The sequence below is a fragment of the Tamandua tetradactyla genome, chromosome 12 (assembly GCF_023851605.1).
Source record: "Tamandua tetradactyla isolate mTamTet1 chromosome 12, mTamTet1.pri, whole genome shotgun sequence".
Lineage (NCBI taxonomy): Eukaryota > Metazoa > Chordata > Mammalia > Pilosa > Myrmecophagidae > Tamandua > Tamandua tetradactyla.
In genome coordinates, this window is record NC_135338.1 from 61,445,163 (window position 1) to 61,467,417 (window position 22,255).

General features: G+C 41.7%; 1 long non-coding RNA gene and 1 pseudogene across 3 annotated transcripts in view; one reads left to right on the forward strand and one right to left on the reverse strand.

Annotated features, from left to right (window-relative positions):
* Positions 1 to 893: 893 nt before the first annotated feature.
* The window catches only part of LOC143652204 (uncharacterized), a 49,691-nt gene continuing 28,329 nt past the window's right edge, over positions 894 to 22,255 (reverse strand). For all 3 annotated transcript variants that reach the window (XR_013160485.1, XR_013160484.1, XR_013160483.1), the window contains 2 exons: positions 4,706 to 4,887; positions 894 to 1,089 (listed from right to left, as the gene is read on the reverse strand). This is a non-coding gene — a long non-coding RNA (uncharacterized LOC143652204). The remainder of the gene's footprint in view (positions 1,090 to 4,705; positions 4,888 to 22,255) is intronic.
* Positions 14,305 to 14,771, forward strand: LOC143652681 (ubiquitin-conjugating enzyme E2 D3 pseudogene; annotated as a pseudogene).

Genomic DNA, 22,255 nt, shown 5'->3' on the forward strand with positions numbered 1-22,255 from the left:
TGGAAGCACAGGGCTCCCCATCTTCACCATCCCCAAAATACTTATCTCCCTCCTCCCTCTCTTTTGGGGCTTTGGTGGTATACCTGAGGGAGTCTGTCCCTTGCTTGGAGCTGCCTGGCAGCAGACTATCTCAGTAGCCAGAGGTACGAGCCAGCAAGCAGTCATGCGAAGCCTCTCTCCCACCCCGTGGAAGCCTGCCACCCAGGGGTGTGGCACACTTACTTGGCAGGCCTCCCTCACCAACGGGCCAGAGGTAGTCCTGGCATGAGCCTGGAGAGGCAGCCACTGACAGTGACGTCCTATGGGCTGCCTGCACTTGTCTGAGTCAGGCTGTGGGGAAGCAGATGGAAATGCAGGCTGGCTCACCATCCAAAAGGGAGACCCCCAGAGCCCAGCGCTGCTCCCAACCCCTTCAGCACCCAATGGGGTCATCCAGCTTGGCCTGCATATTTCCAGAGACAGCTCACTGCTCCCTGGGGCAGCTTGCTGTGTTTTGAGCAATAAGGGCCTTCAGAGGTCATCATGCCAACTGCCACTTTACAGATGGGAAACCAAAACCCAGAGTTACAGGGCATGTAGCCATAAGCAGCAAAGCTGGATAGGCCTCTGGCCCCTGACCTTTGACTTCAGAGGCTTTTAAGGTCCTGAAGTCAGTGTGTTCGCCCCCTCTCCCCCATGTTGAGCTCAGTGACACCTGCCCTCCTGAAAGTTGTTCCTGGGCCCCAGCTCTGCCCTCTGGGACACCACTAAGCCTGCCAGCCCCATCCGCCCTAGAATGGGCTTCAGAAACCCTCATTACAAGTCTGCCCCAGGACACCCACACTACAAATGTATTTTTTCTTTCATTTCTAGGACCTGTGGCAGAATGGGGAGGTGACAGCAGGCACCCAGACCAATTCATCACTCCAATTTATTTTCTCTGGTCCCAGCAGATATCAGGGGCTTAGCAATTCCTTGGCAAGTGCACAAGTCGGGTGTCACACCTCTTGGGCCTTTTGTCTCTCCCCATGCCTCTCCCCACACAAATCAGTATGTCCTCTGACTTGTCCCCTTCTTGGCCTCAGTTTCTCCATCTGTAAAATGAAAGCACTGGAACAGAAAAGGGACATTAGGTAAAAACAAGGAAATGTGGATGGGCACGCTGCAAAGCCTGGCTTCGAGGAACAAATAGTGATTCCAAGTTGACCCCTGGCTACAGCGGCTTGAGCCAGGGCAGCATCCCAGGGTGTGGCACTGCCCACTCATGGGCCCCTGGGGATGCCTGAATGGGGACCCATCCTAAGTATTTAGAGATGATGGAATTAGATAGAGGAGAAGTGTGTTAGTTAGATTCAGTTGTCAACTTGGCCAGGTGAGCATACCTAGTTCTGTTGCTGCGGACACAAGCCAATGGTACGTGAACCTCATCTGTTGCTAATTACATCTGCAGTCGGCTAGGAGGTGTGTCTGCTGCAATGAGTGACGTTTGACTTAATTGGCTGGTGCTTAAATGAGAGAACACAATGTAGCACAGCCTAGCAGCTCGGCATTCCTCATCTGGGCACTCGCAGCTCAGCCCAGGCCTTTGGCGATGCAGAAAGAAGTCACCCTGGGGAAAGTTGTTGGAACCCAGGGGCCTGGAGAGAAGGCCAGCAGAGACCATCCTGTGCCTTCCCACATAAGAAAGAACCTCAGTGGAAAGTTAGCTGCCTTTCCTCTGAAGAACTAACAAAATAAATCCCCTTTTATTAAAAGCCAATCCGTCTCTGGTGTGTTGCATTCCAGCAGCTAGCAAACTAGAACAGATTTTGGTACCGGAGAGTGGGGTGCTACTGCTGCAGTTTGCAAATACCAAACATGTTGGAACGGCTTCCCCAAGTTGAATTCTTGATATTCTCACAAGCAGTGTGGACAACCAAAGCTATAGGCTGAGCCCCCCAGCTTTGGGGTTTGTTCATATGAAACTTACCCCCACAAAGGATAGGTCAAGTCTACTTAAAATTTAGGCCTAAGAGTCACCCCAAAGAGAGCCTCTTGTGTTGCTCAGATGTGGCCTCTCTCCAGCCAACATGATGAGCAGCCTCACCACCCTCCCCCTCTCTACGTGGGACATGATTCCCAGGGGTGTGGACCTTCCTGGCAACGTGGGACAAAGATCCTGGAATGAGCTAAGACTCAGCATCAAGGGATTGAGAAAAACCCTAGAATGTACTGAGAATTAACATCAAGGGATTGAGAGAAACTTCTTGACCAAAAGGGGGAAGAGTAAAATGAGACAAAGTGTCAATGGCTGAGAAATTCCAAACAGAGTCGAGAGGTTACCCTGGAGGTTATTCTTACGCATTAAGTAGATATCACCTTGTCCTTCAAGATGTAGTGGAGAGGCTGGAGGGAACTGCCTGAAAATGTAGTGCTGTGTTCCAGTAGCCATGTTTCTTGATGATGATTGAACAATGATATAGCTTTCACAATGAGACTCTGTGAATCTGAAAACCTTATGTCTGATGCTCCTTTTAACTACTATATCAACAGAAGAGTAGAACATATGGAATAAAAATGGATGATGGGGGAACAAATGTTAAAATAAATTCAGTTTGAAATGCTAGTAGTAAATGAAAGCGAGGGGTAAGGAGTATGGTATGTATAGTCTTTTTTTTCTCTATTATCATTTTATTTCTTTTTCTGTTGTCTTTTTATTTCTTTTTCTAAATCAATGCAAATGTACAAAGAAATGATGAATATGCAACTATGTGATGATATTAAGAATTACTGATTGTATATGTAGAATGGAATGATATCTTAATGTTTTGTTTGTTAATTTTTTTTTAATTAATAAAAAAGTTTAAAAAAAAATAGTGATGGGTACGGTACCCATAGTAAATGACCAGATTTTTTTTAAATGAGTTTTTTAAAAAATGATTGAAAAGGCATGCAGGAATGTGGATTCTTTATCATTGGCTGTGCATTTTTGGTGATTTTAATTGCATGCAGTTTTTATGATATTTTCCCACAATAGTGGCCAAATTTCCAATTTGCTTACATGACCAGGCCCAGTTGGGTCCTCTGGGAACTGGCTAGGGAAAAAGAGGAGCTTCCTGGGACTTAGATATCTTTATTAAAGTACACCTCCTTCTGGGAGGATAGCCAGGCCTCCCAGCTAGAGTGCACATTTTAATTGTTTCTTACCAAGGTCATGCAATAGCAACATCAGTTACATGTAATGGCAACATCAGGTGAACAAAACAGACTCCACAAGTATATTTTTTCCTTGCATTTAGCCCTCAAATCTGATCTGCTCCCAAAATAAGCCATGTTTATCTTGGGATAAATTTAGTTTATACATATGTAGTTTATATAAACACTGGACAAAGCATTAAGATATTTTGGCTTAAAGGAATTTAGGTATTTATATGATTTGAATATTATTTGGGCAATAATAGATTCGTTTACAGCAATATTCCTTAGATTAATAGATTAAGCCTCCTGGTTTGGAGCAAGAAAAGAAACAGTTTTTTGCCAGTATAATGATACCCAGGAGAAAATAAGTATTTTTTTATACAGATAATGACATGATAAAAGTTAACATAAGTTATTTTGATAAAACACAGACTCTTTGCTTTTTACACTGATTATCAAGAAAAATAATTTTTGTATCTTTTCATTAGAACAGGCTGTCCTGGTGTAGAAATTCTTTGCCAAGCTGCAAGGCAGGCCATTCAGACTTGGTTTTGATAGCTCTGTCATCGTATTGTAACTGTCCTTCAATACCTGCCCACTGGCCAGTGCCCATGATTTGCTCTGCTGTTATTAACACTAGAGGTTGCTCATTAGCATTCCTCCTAGCCAACTGATTAGCTTCATCAGTCCACCATGTTTTAAATTGTAAAAATTCAGCTGTACTTAAAACAGTTCTGGCTAGCATCTCCCAATCTCAAGGAATTAATCTATCAACATGAGCCATGCCCTGGCGTATATGGAGAATTTACTCCGTACTGGGCACAAGCTTGTTTCAAATCTTTTAACAATTTAAAAAGAATGGGCTCCTGATGAATTTCTACAGTGCACTGAGGATTATTTTGATCAGGAGGCAAGTGATTAACTGTCACAGGAAAAGCTGATAAATGTTGTACTGCCTCCAGGTCCCTTTGTTGAGATCCCTGTCCTTTTCCCTTGCTTCAGGTTCACACTTCTGTATTTCTGTTTTGAATATTTTCTTCCCTTTAATTACTCCAAACATTCTCTCAATTTCTCTATCTTATTTTTTTAGAAATAGCTCCTTTTTTGAAGAAGCTTTTTTAGCATCTTTTTCCCAACAAGAGTTCTATATTTCCTGGCTGTGTCATCCTCATGCTATTAACTATTTCCCTTTACTATTTTCTTCCTAAAAAGAACCTAGTTTATTTATTTTTCCTAAACTCCCTTCTGTTATTGCCCCATGTGGCCTCACTGTATTGTTACGGAAAAATGTTTTCAGCTCAGAACTTTCTTCACTCCTTTTCCCTCAATGTCTCTCATCTCACTATGGGGAATCTGCTTTAGGCTCTTCTCTGTTTCATCCACAAAATCTTTTTTCTTTAAAATACAAATAACTCTTAAACTTTATCAGAACCTTATTTTTGTAATGGCACCCTAATGAGTTTTCAACACACAAACATACATACATACTCCTCCAGCCGCTTACTGTGATTACCCGTACCCTGATGCTCCAAGGAAAATGCTTACTTACCAATATGACTCGAGTCCTCTTCTATTGGCTGGACACAGGTCCCTCTAATGGAGACTTTTCCTTGGTTCCTTAATATTGTTTTGGAGTCTTCTTCTTTGAGCCCCACGTTGGGCGTCAGATGTTGCTTCCTATGAAATGGAGCTCGAAGGATATTAAGGAATGATGAGAAAGAGAGAGAGAGACTGAAAGAAAGAAAGAGACAAACAGATGGCATCAGGGGGTCTGAAGCTTAACTTTAGCCAACAGACAACTTTATTCTGAACCAGATCCTGCTTTATACGGCAGGGTAACAAAAGGCATGCCTGCTTTTCCTGAGGAAACAAAGTACTTAACTCTCTTCATACTTAACTTAACCATTTGGGGGTAAACAAACATTCTGTTCCTCCCAGACTGCTCCAAACAAAGCAAGTAACAATCCTCTCAGTCTCTTGCCCACCCCGGGGTGCCAGCTGCTCCCAACAAATTCTGCAGGTCTTGTTTTAACCCTTTGGCTCCTACACCATTAGTTAACAACAACAAGGTACCAGGCAGAGGAACATTATGAGGAAGTTTTAAATACCAGGCATTTTCCCTGCAAATTTTGAGTCCTCTACCATGACATCAATTGTTAGTTTAGGCATAAGAAGGGTCCCCATAGTTATACATAAGGTTCCCATGGGAATAGGAGGCACTGAATTGATGATAAAATTTTTGTTTGTTTGTTTCCACTGCATTTATTACTAATATTAAAAATGTTATAAAGAAAAAAAAGCAAACTCATTCTCAGTTCTCCAACAGCTCTCATGCCTCTCTGTTGCCCACACAACTACTGACCCATTTCCCCAGGGCTAGTTCCAAATGGAATCAGTTCACTGCTGTTTTCACAAAAACAACCAGTGCCAGGGATGTAGGAGAAGAGAGGAACGGTACTGTCAAGATTCCACCCAAAGACAGCGTTAGGTCAGGGGAATAAGGAGCGCTCTAATGCTGAAATCATGACAGAGCGGGAGGTGAGCCTTTACAATCAAGGTCTTTGCATAGCAAACATCAATTCATGGACATCTAACCACCCACTGCTCAACTCATTAGCATAGTAATCCTTTGTTTACTATGCCACCCCTTTCATGTCATCACCTAGTCCCTGCCATTAAAAACTGCACTCGCCAAAGCCCGTGCGCGGACTCACCTCACTCCCTCTTGGGTTCGGTGAGCTCTGCCCAGGAGCACCACCAATAAAGCATGCTCATTTACAATCCTTTTGTCTAATTTCCTTTCTCTCAAATACCTCACATCTTAAAACCTTTCAGGTAGGCCAGGTGGAGATTCCCAGATTTCAAATGAAAGGTTTGGTGGTCTCACAATGACACAGTCTAACTAAAAAGGGCTGGGGAGGAGATAGGGTAGGCCCAGTGGAGGCTTTATAAGATGTTTCATGGGCCTGCTTCAGATCCAGAATGACTGACACTATGAGAGAGGGGTGGACCAAGGAGGCAGTTCTAGTGGAAGGTTTCAAAATTCTCCCATGTTGGGAGGTGGGGAAAGTCTAGAGGGCACCAAGAGCCTCATTCATTTTGGCAGATAACTTATTCTAGTGTTGGGACACCACAAAAATGTCACAGATACTAAGAAAGGCTACAAGGGGATGCTCAGTTTCACAAAGCACAGTAATCACAGACCACAGCAGTGGGGGTCGTGCTACTGATGAAAGAACTACAAAATTCAAAAGCAGGGAGACAGGCCTTTCAGGGAATAACTCTGTAAAAGTCACTCAAATTAGATCCCAGGCCAGTCAATCTGGTGAGTTTGTCACACAGTGCAACTGACAGCATTGTGGGTAGGAATATCACATTAAAAAGACTTAAAACAATCATCCAGAGAATAGGCTTTCTTCATCCCCAGAGCAGCTAGTAAATAGCCAGGAACAGTACAGAACAACTGCTGGGGCCACGACAGTGACCGGACACACAGCATACCTCAGTCTGGACAAGCTGGACCAGCTGCAAGCCCCCCAGAACTGTGAGTCCCCCAAGCCATGGAGGCCCGTGTCCCTCCCCCACAGGCCGCTTCCCAGATGGGAAAGGAAAGAGACTTTACTAACAGCAGGGACTGAGCTCAACCGAGCTCCAACTGGAATTAATTAACAAATTCTGACTACTAAAAACAGGACCCCAGTTCATCTGAACCTCAAATAAAAGCTGAAGCTGCTGGTTTTGGCCCCAGTGCAGAGGGGGCAAAGCTGATGGGAAAAGAAAAAAAAAAAACACCAGAGGTTTTTTGGATCTGACAGCACAAAATACTTGAAAGGGGCTGGGCCCCGAAGGAAAGGAGGGGGCACATAGGACCTGGAGATACACAGACCAACACACCAACTTAAGCTCTTGACTGGCAAACCTGAACAGGTATTCTGCTCTGAAAAGGATTTATTTTTCTTTTCTTTTTTGTAACTGTGTTTCTATGGCTTGACTGCTGTTTGAATACAGCTGCAGGGTTACTCAGGCTCCAGCTGCCCCAGGCATGGGCAAAATTAAGCTTGTTTGAGAGTTTGTCTGGAGGCTGTACCTTCCCCAGGAGAGGGGTGGGGCCCAGCTCAGATGGAATCCCTCCCTCAAGGAATTCAGACCTGAGGGTCTGGAAAATTGAAGCAATCAAAGCCAGCCTACAGCCTCTCCTCTGTCTCAACCACTCCCAGCAAGCAGAGTCTGCTGAAGTTAAAGCTATCAAATCACCTTATGTGTGGGACCCACAGGCAGACAAGCACCACATACCTAGCAGGATAGGAAAAACACAGAGTCCAGAGGCTTCACAAGAAAGTCTTTCAACTAGCTGGATCTCACCCTCAGGGAAAACCGATAATGGTGGCTCTTTCCTCCTGAGAGGAGGCCAGTTTGGTCTGGAAAATCTGACTCAGGTCTATAATACCTAAATAGACCCTTCTAAGAGAAAAAAAAGAAAAGAAAAAGGCACCGTACAGGCAGGGCAAGAAACAAGAAAAAAAAGAACTGAAAAATTCCAAACCATTAAACAAAACCTAAGCTAGAGGTCTAGAATAAGCTGAACTGGATGTCAAAGAACAGATAGACAACAAAGTCATCCAGCAAGAAAATCCTAGGTAAAAAAAGTGAAAACAATTTCCAGAATAAACTAATTAAAGGAAATTAAATGCCTAGATGCCACCAAAAATAACGAATCATACTAGGAAAATTGAAGATGTGGCCCAGTGAAAGGAACAAACCAACAATTGAAATGAGATGCAGGAGTTGAAACAATTAGTCAAGAATGTTTGAACAGACATGGAAAACTTCATCAAAAATCAAATCATTGAATTGAGAAAGGATATAAAGAAGGCAAGAAACAAACAAAAAGAAGAAATCGAAAGTCTCAAAAAACAAATCAGAGAATTTATGGGAATGAAAGGCACAGTAGAAGAGATGAAAAATGCAATGGAAACCTACAATGTTAGATTTCAAGAGACAGAAGATAGCATTAGTGAACTGGAGGATGGGACATCTGAAATCCAACAAGCAAAAGAAAACATAGGGAAAAGAATGGAAAAATATGAGCAGGGATTCAGGGTATTGAATGACAACATGAAGCACGTGAATATACATGTTGTGGGTGTCCCAGAAGGAGAAGAGAAGGGAAAAGGAGAAAAATTAATGGAGGAAATTATCACTGAAAATGTCCCAACTCTTACGGAAGACTTAAAATTACAGATCCAAGAAGTGCAGCATACCCCAAACAGAATAGATCCAAATAGACATACTCCATGATACTTACTAATCAGAATATCAGATGTCAAAGAGAAAAAGAGAATCTTGAAAGCAGCAAGAGAAAAACAATCCACCACATACAAGGGAAGCCCAATAAGACTATGCATAGATTTCTCAGCAGAAACCATGGAGGAGAGAAGACAGTAGGATGATATATTTAAGATACTAAAAGAGAAAAATTGCCAACCAAGAATTCTATATCCAGCAAAATGGTCCTTCAAAAATGAGGGGGGTATTAAAACATTTTTAGACAACAAATCACTGAGAGAATTTGTGACCAAGAGACCAGCTCTGCAAGAAATACTAAAGGGAGCACTAGAGACAGATAGGAAAAGACAGGAGAGAGAGGTGTGGAGAAGAGTGTAGAAATGAAGACTATCAATAAAGGGAAAAAGAAGAAAAATTAGATATGACATACAAAATCCAAAAGGCAAAATGGTAGAAGAAAGTATTGCCCTTTCAGTAAAAACACTAAATGTTAATGAATTATACTCCCTAATCAAAAGACATAGACTGGCAGAATGGATTAAAAGACAAGACCCATTTATATGCTGTCCACAGGAGATGTATCTTAGACCCAAGGATAAATGTAGGTTGAAAGTGAAAGGTTGGGAGAAGATATTTCATGCAAACAATCAGAAAAGAGCAGGAGTAGCTATACTAAAATCCAACAAATTAGTCTTCAAATGTAAAACAATTAAAAGAGACAAAGGACACTATACATTAATAAAAGGAACAATTCAACAAGACATAACAATCATAAATATTTATGCACCAAGCCAGAGTGCTCCAAAATACATGAGGCAAACACTGAAAAGAAAAATAGGCACATCTACCATAATAATTGATGTGCCAGTTTGAATCTGTGATGGGCCCCAGAAAAGCCATGTCCTTTAATCCTCATTCAATATTGCTGGGTGGGAGCATTTTGATTCTTCCCATGGAGATGTGACCCACCCAATTGTGGGTGGTAACTTTTGATTAGATGATTTCCATAGAGAAATGGAAGGTGGAGTTGCTTACTGGAATCCTTTAAAAGGAAACATTTTGGAGAGAGTCTCTTTTGTAGAGCCACGAGAAAGCCAGCAGATGCTGCCATGTTTGCCATGTGCCCTTCCAGCTGAGAAAGAAACATTGAACCTGATCAGCCTTCGTGAACCAAGGTATCTTACCCTGGATACCTTAAATTGGGAAATTTTCAGTGATAATTTCCTCCATTAGTTTTTCTCCTCCTTTTCCCTTCTTTTCTCCTTCTGGGACACCCATAACACGTATATTCGTGCGCTTCATATTGTCATTCAATTCCCTGAGTCCTTGCTCATATTTTTCCATTTTTTTCCCTACAGTTTCTGTTTCTTGTCAGATTTCAGATGTTCTGTCCTCCAGTTCACTAATCCTCTCTTCTGCCTCTCAAAATCTACCATTGTAGGTTTCCATTTTTTTTTCATCCCTTCTGCTGTGCCTTTCATTCCCATAAATTCTGTGATTTGTTTTTTCAGATTTTCCATTTCTTCTTTTTGTTCATTGCTAGGCTTCTTTATATCCTCCCTCAATTCATTGATTTGGGTTTTGATGAGGTTTTCCATGTCTGTTAGTATATTCTGAATTAATTGTTTCAGCTCCTATATCTCATTTGAATTGTCAGTTTGTTCCTTTGACTGGGCCATATCCTCAGTTTTCCTGGTGTGATTTGTTATTTTTTTGCTGGTGTCTAGACATTAAATTACCTTAATTAGTTTATTCTGGAGATTGCTTTCACTTCTTTTACCTAGGGTTTTCTTGCTGGATGAATTTGTTGTCTATCTGTTCTTTGACATTCAGTTCAGCTTTTTCAGGACCTCTAGCTTAGGTTTTGTTTAACAGATTGGAATTTTTCAGTTCTTGTTTTCTTGTTTCTCGCCCTACTTGTATGGTGCCTTCCCCCCCACCACCACCCTTAGGAGGGTCTACGTAGGTATTATAGACCCCAGCCAGATTTTCCCAGACCAAACTGGCTTCCTATCAGAGGGAAAGAGTCACCTGCATTGGTTTTCCCTGAGGGTGAGACCCAGCAGGTTGAAAGACTTTCCTATGAAGTCCCTGGACTCTGTTTTTCTTATCCTGCCAGTATGTGGCGCTTGTTTGCCTGCAGGTCCCACCAGCATAAGATGATGTGGTACCTTTAACTTTGGCTGACTCTCCTTGCTGGGGGCACGGTGGAGACAGAGGAGAGGTTGTAGGCTGGTTTTAATGGCTTCAAATTACCAAGCTCTGGTGTCTGAATTCCTTAAGGGAGGGATTCCACCTGAGTTGGGCTTCACCCCTCCCCTGGGGAAGGCACAGGCTCCAGACAAGCCCTCAAATGAGCTTGTGTCTGCCTATGCCTGGGGCAGTTGCAGCCTGAGAAGTCCTTCCGCTGTATCCAAAGGCAGTGAAGACTTTGTAGAAACACAGCCACAAAAACCTCTGCTTCTTTTCTTTTTCTGTCAGCCCTATGAGCAAGCTCTGCTTTGGCCAGGTTCACCTGAGCTGGGGGCCTATTTTTAGTAGTCAGAATTTGTTAATTAATGCCACAATTGGCGTTTGGTTGGGCTCAGCCCCTGCTGCTAGTATAGCCTCTTTCTTTTCCCCTCTGAGAAGCAGTCTGTGGCAGAGGGGTGCCGGCTGCCGTGGTTTGGGGAACTGATGGTTTTGGGGAGGCTTGCAGCCAGTCTAGCTGGTCCAGACTGGTGTAAGCTGTGTGTCCAGTCACTGATGTGGCCCCTGGAGCTGTTCTGTACTGTTTCTGGTTATTTAGTAGTTGTTCTGGAGGATGAACTAAAACGTGCACGTTGCTAAGCCGCCATATTGGCCCCCCTGGATGACTTAAATTGGACATTTCTACAGACTTGTTTTAATTGGAACATTTTCTCAGTCTTAGAACTGTAAATTTGTAACTTAGTAAATTCCCCTTTTTAAAAGCCATTCTGTTTCTGGTATATTACATTCTGGCAGCTAACAAACTAGAACAGTTGGAGATTTCAATTCCCCACTCTCATCAATGGACAGAACATCTAGACAGAGGATCAACAATGAAACAGAGAATTTGAATAATACAATAAATAAGCTAGACTTAGCAGATATTTATAGAACATTACACCCCACAACAGCAGGATACAACTTTTTCTCAAGTGCTCATGGACCATTCACAAGGATAGACAATATGCTGGGTCACAAAGCAAGTCTCAATAAATTTAAATAGATTGAAATAATACAAAACACTTTCTCAGATCATAAAGGAATGAAGTTGGAAATCAATATTTGTGGACAGAAAATTCACAAATACATGGAGGCTCAACAACACATCCTTAAACTACCAGTGGCTCAAGGAAGAAATTATAAGAGAAATCAGTAAATATCTTGAGGCAAATGAAAATGAAAATACAACATATAAAAATTTATGAGATGCAGCAAAGGCAGTTCTAGGAGGAAATTTATTGCCCTAAATGCCTATATCAAAAAAGAAGAAAGAGTAAAAATCAAGGAATTAACTGTCCATGTAGAAGAGCTGGAGAAAGAACAGCAAACTAACCCCAAAGCAATAACGAAGGAAAGGAAAGAAATAATGAAGATCAGAGCAGAAATAAATGAAATTGAGAACATGAAAACAATCAAGAAAATCAACAAAACCAGAAGTTCATTCTATGAGAAAATCAACAAGATTGATGGACCCTTAGTGAGGTTGACAAAAATAAAAAGAGAGAGGATGCAAATGAATAAAATCAGAAATGGAAGAGGAGGCAAAACCATTGGCACCACAGAAATAAAGAGTGTAATGAGAGGATACTATGAATAACTTTATGCTAATAAACACACAATGTAGATGAAATGGACAACTTCCTAGAAAAGCATGAACAACCAACATTGAGTCAAGAAGAAACAGACACCCTCAACAAACCAGTCACAAGTAAAGAAATTGAATTAGTCATTAAGAAGCTCCTAAAAAAGAAAAGTCCAGGACCAGATGGCTTCACATGTGAATTACCAAACATTCAAGAAAGAATTAGTACAAATCCTGCTCAAACTCTTCAAAAAAATTGAAAAGGAGGGAAGGCTACTTAGCTCATTCTATGAAGCCAACATCAACCTCATAGCAAAGCCAGACAAAGATACTACAAGAAAAGAAAAGTGCAGACCAATCTCTCCAATGAATATAGATGCAAAAATCCTCAGCAAAATTCTTGCAAATCAAATCCAGCATCACATTAAAAGAATTATACGCCATGACCAAGTGGGATTCATCCCAGGTATGCAAAGATGGTTCAACATATGAAAATCAATTAATGTAATACACCATATCAACAAATCAAAGCAGAAAAAACACATGATCATCTCAACTGATGCAGAAAAGGCATTTGACAAAATTCAACATCCTTTATGTTGAAAACACCTCAAAGGATAGGAATAGAAGGGAACTTCCTCAACATGATAAAGATAATATATGAAAAACCCACAGCTAACATCATCCTCAATGGGAAAAACTGAAAACTTTCCCCCTAAGATCAGGAAAAAGACAAGGATGTCCACTATCACCACTGTTATTCAACATTGTGTTGGAAGTTCTAGCCAGAGTAATTAGACAAGAAAAAGAAATACAAGGCATCAAAGTTGGAAAGGAAGAATAAAAACTCTCACTGTTTACAGATGATATGATACTATAAGTTGAAAACCCCGAAAAATCCACAGCAAAACTACTAGAGCAAATAAATAAGTACAGCAAAGTGGAGGTTACAAAATCAACACTCAAAATCTGTAGTGTTTCTATACACTAGTAATGACCAATCAGAGGGGAAAATCAAGAAAAAAATTTCACTTACAATTGCAACCAAAATAATAAATATTTAGGAATAAATTTAACTAAGGATATAAAAGACCTATACAAAGTAAACTACAAGAAATTGCTAAAGGAAATCACAGAAGACCTAAACAAATGGAAGGGCACACTGTGTTCATGGATTGGAAGACTAAATATAGTTAAGATGTCAATTCTACCTAAATTCATTAACAGATTCAATGCAATACCAATTAAAATCCCAAAAACTTACTTTTCAGAAAAGAAAAACCAATAACCTAATTTATCTGGAAGTGCAGGGTGCCCCAAATAGCTAAAAATATCCTGAGAAAGAAAAATGAAGTTGGAGGTCTCACACTGCCTGACTTTAAGGCATACTATGAAACTACAGTGGTCAAAACAGCATGGTACTGGCATAAAGATAGATATACTGACCAATGGAATTTAATAGAGTATTCAGATATAGACCCTCTCATCTATGGACAATTGATTTTTGATAAGGCAGGCAAGCCAAGTCAACTGGGACAGAGCAGTCTCTTCAATAAATGGTGCCTAGAGAACTGGATATCCACATGCAAAAGAATGTAAGAAGATCCATATCTCACACGCTATACAAAAATTAACTCAAAATGGATCAAAGACCTAAATATTAAATTTAAGACCATAAAATTTTAGAACAAAATGTAGGGAAATATCTTATAAATCTTAAAATAGTAGGCGGTTTCCTATATCTTACACCCAAACTATGAGCATTGAAGAAAGAAAGAAAGAAATGGGAATTCCTCAAAATTAAACACTTTTGTGCATCAAAGAACTTTGTCAAGAAAGTAAAAAGAGGGCCAGGGAGGCGCCAGCTGCCATGCAGGGAGAAGGCCAAGGCCACAGCTTAAGGGGGGGCCTGGCTCCTCTGTGTCTGTTTCTGGCAGAACAGGTATAAGATGAAGATACACTCCTTCCTTACTACCCTGATACTCAAGAGCTTTGGCCAGATCTTTGAGTGCACACCAAGATAATGTAGAGCCAGACAAAAAACACAGACTATGTCACTGAAATAGATTAATAAGGAACTTAGTGATTTGGCCCATGACACCCCCCAGTACAATGTTCTGCAGGTCCAGTTGGTGATGATATATTTCATTAGCAAGCCATAATTATAGGACACAATGACAGCCCATATCAAGGCAGTGTATTCTTTTTGACAATTAATTTTCCTGCAGACTACCCCTTCAAACCATCTAAGGTTGCATTTACAATAAGAATTTATCATCCAAATATGAACAGTAATGGCAACATTTGTCTTGATATTCTAAGAACACAGTGGTCTCCTGATTTAACTATTTCCAAAGATCTTCTATCCATTTGTTCACTGCTCTGTGATCTGAACCTAGATGACCCCTTAGTGCCTGAGATTGCATGGATCTATAAAACAGACAGAGACAAGTAGAACAAAGTATCTCAGGAATGGACTCAGAAGTATGCCATGGAATACTATCTTAAGTCAGAATAACCTGCAATGTAGCTGGAATAAACTTTAAATTACTGTTTCTGTTTTGATTTTCTTATCTGGTGCTCCCCTATCAAACCTCATCCTTTTTAACTTTATTTTTTCTTTACCTCCCTCCATTCATTCACATGATCATCCGAGAAGACTTAAATTAAGTTCTTCCAGCTTTAGACAGTAACTGCTTTTGGAACTGTAAAATAGTTACAAGAGAACAGTGGACAAGATTCAGAAATTTTTAAAATATGGAGCGTGTGTATTATGTGGCCAACATCTTCACTATAAGTTCGTTATGAGACTATAACCATTCCTCATTTCTCTAACATGCTGAAGAAGTCACTTGAGGGGGAGGGAGATGGATGTTCAATTGTCACATCAAAGGAAACAGCATTACTCTATAGCAGCATCCATTCTTGTTTAAGCCTTCCACTCTTAGAAATTTGAGGTTACATGACATACTTTATGCTCATATCTGATGTGGCTAGAGAATTGGTATTGAATTTATAGCATCAACAGAACAGAAAATGTGATGTATTTTATATACATCAATAGATGAATGACCTATTCTTGTTCTTTGGAGAATGGAAATTGGAAATCAAACACCCTTTGTATTCCAAAGTAGCATCTCAATGCTGGAGAGGATGTGGAGAAAGAGTCACACTTATCCACTGTTGGTGAGAATGTCAAATGTACAATTGCTGTGGAAGGCAGTTTGGCGGTTCCTCAGGAAGCTAAGTATAGGATTGCTATATGACCTGGCAATACCATCGCTAGGTATCTACTCAGAGGACATAAGAGGGCAAGGACACAAACAGACATTTCACACCAATGTTTATAGCAGCATTATTTACTGTTATGAAGAGATGGAAACAGCCAAAATGTCCATCAACAGATGAGTGGCTAAACAAGCTGTGGTATATACCTACAATAGAATATTATGCATCTGTAAAACAGAATAAAATTATAAAGTATGTAACAACATGGATTGACCTTAAGGACATTATGCTGAGTGAGATTAGCCAGAAACAAAAGGACAAATACTGTATGATCTCACTGATGTGAACTGACATTAGTGAATAAACTTGGAGAATTTCATAGGTAACAGAGACCATCAGGAGATAGAAATAGGGTAAGGTATTGGGTAATTGGAGCTGAAGAGATACAGATTGTGCAACAGAACTGATGGTAAAAACTCAGAAATGGATAGCACAATACTACCTAACTGTAATACAATTGTGTTAGAACACTGAATGAAGCTGAATGTGAGAATGACAGAGGGAGGAGGGCTGGGGGCACAAATGAAATCAGAAAGAAAGATAGATGATAAAGACAGACATGTATAATCTAGGAATGCCTAGAGTATATAATGATAATGACTAAATGTACAAATTTAAAAATGTTTTTGCGTGAGGAAAGACAAAGGAATGTCATTACTGCAGGGTGTCGAAAGTAGATGATAACTAATATTTTAAAATTTTAAATTCTTCTTGAGACTAAAGCAAAAAATGTTTATTTGGTACAAAATTTATATTTTGACTAGTGCACTTCCTAATGTAACTTATGTGGGCAGCTTAACTGAACACCATAAGTACATGGACCCTTGAGTAGGGTATAAGAATTTGTAGGTTTGTCCAGAGTGATGCCCCAATAAATCCCAGAGTAATTTGAACAGTGGAGAATTTGTGATATTCTCACAAGCAGTGGGGACAACCAAAGCAATAGGCTGAGTCCCCAATCTTGGGGTTTGTTCATATGAAACTTAACCCCACAAAGGGCAGGTCAAGCCTACTTAAAATTAGGCCTAACAGTCACCCCCAAGAGAACCTTTTTTGTTGGTCAGATGTGGCCTCTCCCTCCAGCCAACAGAACAAGCAAACTCACCACCCTCCCCCTGGCTACGTGGGACATGACTCCCAAGGGTGTGGACCTTCCTGGAAATGCGGGACAGAAATCCTAGAATGAGCTGGGACTCAGCATTAAGGGATTGAGAAAGCCTTCTCAACCAAAAGGGGGAAAGTGAGAAATGAAACAAAATAAAATGTCAGTGGCTGAGAGATTCCATAGAGAGTTGAGAGGTTATCCTGGAGGTTATTCTTGTGCATTAAATAGATATCACCTTGTTAAAGATGTAATGGAGAGGTGAAGGGAACTGCCTGAAAATGTAGAGCTGTATTCCAGTAGCCATGTTTCTTGAAGATGATTGTATAATGATATAGCTTTCACAATGTGACTGTATGATCGTGAAAACCTTGTGTCTGATGCTCTTTTTATCTACCTTATCAATAGATGGAATAAAAATAAATAATAGGGGGAACAAATGTTAAAATAAATTTAGATTGAAATGCTAGTGATCAATGAAAGGGAGGGGTAAGGGGTATGGTACGTATGAATTGTTTTCTGCTGTCTTTTAATTTCTTTTTCTGAATTGATGCAAGTGTTCTAAGAAATAATCATGATGATGAATATGTAACTATGTGATGATATTGTGAATTACAGATTATATATATAGAACAGAATGATCATATGTTGAGAATGTTTGTGTTTGTTTGTTGTTATATTTTTATAAAAAAAATTTTAAAATATATATATAAATATATATATCAAGAATTCTCCACTTGGGGAAGTTGAATTTTTCCCCTTTCTCACCATTCTCCCAAGGGGACTTTGCAAATACTTTTTTATCAGTGATAAAAATTTTAACAATTTTTTTGTGTCAGATTACAATATTTTGAATGACTCTTATTCCTCGTGGGTTTAAGATTCCCAATCAGCGTGGTTGCATAGAACAGCACTAAGGCTAAAGGACCTCATTTTCCCATTTATATGGTCTGAGGCACAGGCAACAACTTATTATTATACCCCTCTTTTAGGCTGTAAAGCAGCTGGCCTTTTAATTTGTATTCTCAGAAACTGCATAAGTCCTGCTGTTAGCATTTCAATAGGACCTGGGGCCCCAGCTTGCAAAATTGCATTCAAGCAAATTAAGGCTTTGTAGTTTCCTGTTGCAAGGACCTCTTAGCATCTTTTAGCTGTTCCTTTAACAAACCATTCAGTCTTTCAATAAGGCCTGTAGGGTACATGGAACCTTCGCATGATGTTCTGATCCATGGCCCAGGACTGGGGTATCTGCCTAGGGAAAGGGGTTCCCTGATCACTGTCTGTCTGTGTAGGCACTCTACATAGAGTCCTCACTTTATCTAAACTTTGCACAGTGGCCCTCTGGTTAGCCTTCCCACGGGGAAAGCTAGCAATAGTCCTGTAGCCATGTCCACAGCAGAAAGAGCATGCCTCACCCCCTCCAAGAGTGGAAGGGAACTGATGTAGTCCACTTGCCACCGGGTGACCAGGATTTGTGACCAGCCAGTGTGCCATATCTGGTGTAGTAGCCTATGTGGTTGATGCAGGGGTCACGAAGGACACTCTCTAGTGATGTCCACTGGCTGTTGGCACATGATTGGTAGCTGGAACATTTGTCAGCAGCAGGCATCCCAGATGTCTTGCCACAATTCTTGTCCCCAGAGTGGGGGGACTTATGACTGTGTATTGTTCTTGCTTTCAGGTTGCTATCCAGGTTGTAAGGCCTTTTTGTAAACAGCCCAGCTGTCAGTACAGTTAGCGTGTCTCTTAGTTTATGCATTATTATTCTCCATAATACACTTAACTCAGCCCATTGACTGCTTTGCATAGCGCCAGTCTCCCATCATATAGCATCTATTTGTTATATATGTAGGTTGTACTGCCACAGCTGTCCATGTGAGAGGCTGCCCACTAGCAGACCTATCAGTGTATCATACAGACTTGGGAATGGTACCCATTCTTCTATAATGGACATCTCAACAACTATTTCAGGTATAGTGACTTCAGCTTTCGAATCTTCAATGTAGGACACTGGCCCAAGAATCTCATGCATTTCTACTCTCCAAGGGTTGATACTGAAAACACTGCACTGTAGCACGTAGGCTTTCCATTTGGTTCGTGTGCTTAGTTGGGTAATGCCAGAGGATGGCTTAGAAACCATGTTGGTTATCCACCCCTGAATAGGGATGGCCATTTTTAAGGTGACTGGGCATCTTTGTCAGTCTCTCTACTCGCAATAAGGCATTATATGCAGAAGACAATTGCTTTTCAGAAGTGAGGGCTGATTCTCACTTCTGTCCCTTTCCATAATTGCGACCAAAAGTCAGGGGTCATTCATTTAGAATGTTGCATCTGTCACAGACTTCACCCCCAAAGCCAGTCTCAGTGTTGGCTACATCCAATTCACAGGGCAGGTCTGGATCTATGCCTCTCAGTGCTGCGCTTATGTTATTGCCCTGTCTGCTTTTTCAAAAGCAGCTTGTTAGAGGTCCTCCCAATTCCAAGCACAACATTTTCTGATTAGCATATACAAAGGTTTCTGATATCCCCAATAAACCCAAGAAAGTCATTAGTCATTTTGACATATATGACATTGTAGCACGAAAACCAGGAACGAGGCCACAGGCCTCCAGGAACATTCCGAGAATTAGAACAGGCTGAGACTAAGGATCCATAGTTTCAGGAAGCAGGTTTTATTTGCTATGGCCATAGGGCTCAGTGAGTAACCTCTGCAAGTCTGAGCCTTGAACAAAAGGCAACCTTAGCTTTTATAGACTCTTTGACATGTTAAAGACAAGGTACACAATTGGCTGATTTAAGTTGAGAATGGCCCAGAGCTGAACCACTGAGGGGCCCCCACCCCAGGAATGTCTTCTTTTGCCTATGTGCATTTTCATCAGTTCCTGACGGCTAGAGGAGGGGGTTTCTATACCAGGAAGTGTGCTTTATCTCGCTTGCCTGCAAGGAAAGGGGGTTTGGGGATTTTCCACAGAGAGCACAGCTAAACCAGAAAGAGGGGAGGGCCTGCCTGCTACAACATAGGAAAACGTTTTACTTTACAATTACTGTAGAAGGAATAATTTTTATCTTACGGACCATGCAGCACCTAAGAATTTGACTGGGTAGCCTAGGCATTGCAGTCTGTTGAGACTAATCGCCCAATTTGAGATGACCATGAGCCTGAGGCTTTTAATTCTGAAACAAGTTACTGGTTAACATGGCATCTTTAATATAGTGAAAGAGACTTTTCCACTTAGCCACTTGTTCTCCTTCCCAAGTGAAGGCAAAAGCAAGTTGACTGGTCTTATTTAAGGGACTACTAAAGAAACCTTTAGTTGGATCTAAAACAAAGTGATAATGACATAATTAAGTGCTAATTCCTTGTAGTAAAGAGGCAACCTTTGGAACTGCTGTATACAAAGGTGGTGTTACTCTATCCTTTGTTTCCCAAACCTCTTCTAAATGGCATGCAGTGCTTTGGCAGCTTGATTGCCTCGGTAGCCATTCACAGGGTTCCTAACAGGGGCCACATTATAGCCATAGCTATTTGGCCTGCTGTCTGTTGCAAAACAGCAACCCCGCTGGAGTTTTGAGGGAATCTTAAATGCTCTCACTGTAAAGAAGGATTTTATAAAGCTTAACAGTAGCTAATTTTTCTTGCTTAATTTAGCTATTTACATATATTTTTAGCTTCTGAATGATAGAAATATCCAGCAAAAGCATTTGTGTCATTTTATATTCACTGCTATGCATTTGGTGTGAGTTAAGAATTGTAAAGAAAAGAGTTATGGGCCCCATCAGGCTAAGAAAAACAACCTGGAACTTCCCAGGGGCGGTTATCTGCTGCCTTGGTTATGCAAGGTTATCTGCTGCCTTGGTTATGCAAGGTTGTAACTGCCGGAGGAAGTTTATCTAAGAATGCAACTGAGAAGGTTGAGTAAGGGAGTTTTGCACAACGAGACAGCTGCTTCTTGCATGAAGCAGCTCCCATGACTCATGCACGAAAAATGTTTGTTATCTGCTTCTTGCAAAATGTTTGTTATCAGCTTCTTGCAAAATGTTTGTTATCTGCTTCTTGCAAAATGTTCGTTATCTGCTTCTTGCATGAAGCAGCACCTGTGACCCATGCTCGACTCTCACCCCTCTCCTCCTACCCCTTAAAAGCTTCCCCAAACCCAGGCTTGGGGCTCTCTGTCCCTGCATGTTCAGTGAGCCCCACGCATGTGTGGCAAATAAACCCCTTGCATGTTGCATGAGAGAACGTCTCTTGGAGTCCTCCTTTGCGTGGCAAAACTCTCGAATTCTTACATTTGGAGGTCCCACCGAGATCGGCTCTTCGTAAGGGGAGGCTCCAACAGCTCTTTCTCTCGGGGTAAGTGAGGCCTTTTTGTCTGAGGTGCGATCGCTTAGTCTGTCAGACTGGCAGTGACTGTCGGAGAGTTGCGTGAGCACTCCCCGACCGCAACTGACAGACGTGTCCAGGGGTTGCAGGTCACTCTCCCGAGGGACGCCTCGGGATTGGGGGACCTCCGGGGATGCCTGGAGGCTTCCTACAGGGCCGACTCTGATTCTGTTTCCCTTCTGATGGGGGGAGACTCGATGGTCATCAGGCCAGTCTGAGCTGTGTCTCTGAAACTGTATAAACGTGGTGTGCCGGCTCTGTGTGTGTCTGTCTGTATTTGTGTGTTAGGAATTGTTTTTGTTTTACCAAAGATGGGTCAGGGAACGTCGACTCCACTTTCTCTGACCTTAAGACACTGGTCTGAGGTCAGGGAAAGAGGTCAGAATCTATCTCTTATTGTAAAAAAGGCAAATGGCAGACCTTCTGCTCGGCCAGGTGGCCCTCTTTTAACGTGGAATGGCCTCGTGAAGGAGCTTTTCATCTACCCTTGATTCGGGCCATCAAGTCAGTCATCTTCCGCCCTGACCCGTATGGCCACCCGGACCAGCAGCCCTACATCATGGTTTGGCAGGACCTGTGTGAAAACCCACCTCCATGGGTAAAGCCATTTCTTACTCCTCTTGGTCAACATGACTCTCCCTCTGTACTCCCAATCAAGGTGCCGGGTCCTTCTCAAGCTCCGAAACTCTATCCTTCCTTACCTCCTGCAGTCCTACCGGAATCCCAATCAGATCTACTCCTCTTCGATGCAGGTCCTTCTTCCCCTCCTCCCTACCCTTCAGCTCCGGTACAGGAACCCCCCCCCCTTAGCTCACCTTCTCCCTCCTCTAGTTCTCTCTCCCCGCTCTCTTCCATTCCCTCTCCGCAGGTTCACCAACAGATGATCCCAGATGAACCAGGACCGGCACATAGTACACGAAGCAGACGAGCACAAAGCCCATCTGATGTGGCGGTCACTCTCCCCCTCAGACCATACGGGCCTCCAGTAGATGATAGACACGGGGGAGAAATGCCCACTCTACAATACTGGCCCTTTTCCTCCTCTGACTTATATAACTGGAAAAATAATAACCCTCCTTTTTCCGAGGCTCCCACTAGGCTGACTGGATTGGTGGAGTCCCTTATATTCTCTCACCAGCCCACTTGGGATGATTGTCAACAACTCCTGGGGACTCTCTTCACCACGGAAGAGCAAGATCGGATCCTGGAAGCCAGGAAGCAAGTTCCCGGA